The sequence below is a fragment of the Bubalus bubalis genome, chromosome 17 (genome assembly GCF_019923935.1).
Source record: "Bubalus bubalis isolate 160015118507 breed Murrah chromosome 17, NDDB_SH_1, whole genome shotgun sequence".
Taxonomy (NCBI): domain Eukaryota; kingdom Metazoa; phylum Chordata; class Mammalia; order Artiodactyla; family Bovidae; genus Bubalus; species Bubalus bubalis.
In genome coordinates, this window is record NC_059173.1 from 19,097,312 (window position 1) to 19,100,354 (window position 3,043).

A 3,043-nucleotide genomic window follows, 5' to 3' on the forward strand; every position below is an offset into this window, starting at 1 on the left:
CTCCAATACCACAGTTCAAAAGCATCAATTCTTTGGCACTCAGCCTTCTTCACGGTCCAACTCTCATATCCATACATGACCACAGGAAAAACCATAGCCTTGACTAGACAGACCTTTGTTGGCAAAGTAATGTCTCTGCTTTTGAATATGCTATCTAGGTTGGTCATAACTTTCCTTCCAAGGAGTAAGCGTCTTTTAATTTCATGGCTGCAGTCACCATCTGCAGTGATTTTGGAGCCCAAAAAAATAAAGTCTGACACTGTTCCCACTGTTTCCCCATCTATTTCCCATGAAGTGATGGGACCGGATGCCATGATCTTCGTTTTCTGAATGTTGAGCTTTAAGCCAACTTTTTCACTCTCCACTTTCACTTTCATCAAGAGGCTTTTTAGTTCCTCTTCACTTTCTGCCATAAGGGTGGTGTCATCTGCATATCTGAGGTGATTGATATTTCTCCCGGAAATCTTGATTCCAGCTTGTGTTTGCTCCAGTCCAGCGTTTCTGATGATGTACTCTGCATATAAGTTAAATAAGCAGGGTGACAATATACAGCCTTGACGTACTCCTTTTCCTATTTGGAACCAGTCTGTTGTTCCATGTCCAGTTCTAACTGTTGCTTCCTGACCTGCATACAGGTTTCTCAAGAGGCAGGTCAGGTGGTCTGGTATTCCCATCTCTTTCAGAATTTTCCATAGTTTATTGTGATGCACACAGTCAAAGGCTTTGGCATAGTCAGTAAATTAGAAATAGATGTTTTTCTGGAACTCTCTTGCTTTTTCCATGATCCAGTGAACGTTGGCAATTTGATCTCTGGTTCCTCTGCCTTTTCTAAAACCAGCTTGAACATTAGGAAGTTCATGGTTCACGTATTGCTGAAGCCTGGCTTGGAGTATTTTGAGCGTTACTTTACTAGCATGTGAGATGAGTGCAATTGTGTGGTAGTTTGAGCATTCTTTGGCATTGCCTTTCTTTGGGATTGGAATGAAAACGGACCTTTTCCAGTCCTGTGGCCACTGCCAAGGTTTCCAAATTAGCTGGCATATTGAGTGCAGCACTTTCACAGCATCATCTTTCAGGATTTGAACTAGCTCAACTGGAATTCCATCACCTCCACTAGCTTTGTTCGTAGTGATGCTTTCTAAGGCCCACTTGACTTCACATTTCAGGATGTCTGGCTCTAGATGAGTGATCACACCATCGTGATTATCTGGGTGGTGAAGATCTTTTTTGTACAGTTCTTCTGTGTATTCTTGCCACCTCTTCTTAATATCTTCTGCTTCTGTTAGGTCCATACCATTTCTGTCCTTTATTGATCACATCTTTGCATGAAATGTCCCCTTGGTATCTCTAATTTTCTTGAAGAGATCTCTAGTCTTTCCCATTCTGTTGTTTTCCTCTATTTCTTTGCATTGATCGCTGAGGAAGGCTTTCTTATCTCTTCTTGCTATTCTTTGGAACTCTGCATTCAGATGCCTTTATCTTTCCTTTTCTCCTTTGCTTTTTGCTTCTCTTCTTTTCACAGCTATTTGTAAGGCCTCCCCAGACAGCCATTTTGCTTTTTTGCATTTCTTTTCCATGGGGATGGTCTTGATCCCTGTCTCCTGTACAATGTCATGAACCTCATTCCATAGTTCATCAGGCACTCTATCTATCAGATCTAGGCCTTTAAATCTATTTCTTACTTCCACTGTATAATCATAAGGGATTTGATTTAGGTCATACCTGAATGGTCTAGTGGTTTTCCCTACTTTCTTCAATTTCAGTCTGAATTTGGCAATAAGGAGTTCATGATCTGAGACACAGTCAGCTCCTGGTCTTGTTTGTGTTGACTGTATAGAGCTTCTCCATCTTTGGCTGCAAAGAACATAATCAATCTGATTTCGGTGTTGACCATCTGGTGATGTCCATGTGTAGAGTCTTCTCTTGTGTTGTTGGAAGAGGGTGTTTGTTATGACTGGTGCATTTTCTTGGCAAAACTCTATTAGCCTTTGTCCTGCTTCATTCCATATTCCAAGGCCAAATTTGCCTGTTACTCCAGGTGTTTCTTGACTTCCTACTTTTGCATTCCAGTCCCCTGTAATGAAAAAGACATCTTTTTTGGGTGTTAGTTCTAAAAGGTCTTGTAGGTCTTCATAGAACCCTTCAACTTCAGCTTCTTCTAAAGTATCCCCAATTTTTTTTTTTTTGGCTGCACCCCAAGGCATGTGATCTTTAGCTCTCCCGCCGAGGATGGAACATGTGCCCTCTGCAGTGGAAGCACAAAGTCTTAACCACGGGACCACCAGGGAAGTCCTGTTAGTTTTTTAAGACCCAGCTTTATAAAGTTAGTGCTTTCAGGTACTTACATATCAGGCACTTCATCTACATATTACATTTAGTCCTAACAACAATCCTATGAGAGCAACCTTCAGTTTACAGAGAAAGCCAATTATGTACTTGGGGTCACCTATCCGGCAAATAGCAAGAGATTTGAACTCAGGTTGACTAGTAAACCACACAGCCCCAGCCAGCCAGGACTTTACAGTCCCAGATAAGCCCAGAAATGCAAATAACTGAATAAAGACATAAATGGCATTTTGCTACCTGGAGAGAAAATATTAAACAAATGAATTTTAATAGATAATACTGCTTACATTATAAACCCATGAACATAAAGATAGGAGTGTAAAATTTCTATCAAATACCTGAACATTTCAGGAAGAAAAGATGCCATCAGTTTATATTATGGACTATTTCTGTTATACTAAATTCACCCAGTCTTTTTTAGCATACATGAATGATCATATAACTTTAATCAGTATATACACAGTATTTTGGGGCTCCACTTTCTTACTTCGCATGATTTAATATACCTGTTTAAAGGTATTCATTTAGTTCCCATAGCGATTTCTAACAGCCATGTAATATTACATGAAATAGAAAGACTATATCTTTTTTGTTTTGTTTTTGCACTTTTTTATTTTTTTGTGGCACTGCCCGCCTTGTGGGATTTTCATTCCCCAAAGAGGAATTGGACCCCGGCCACCACAGTGAAAGTACTCAG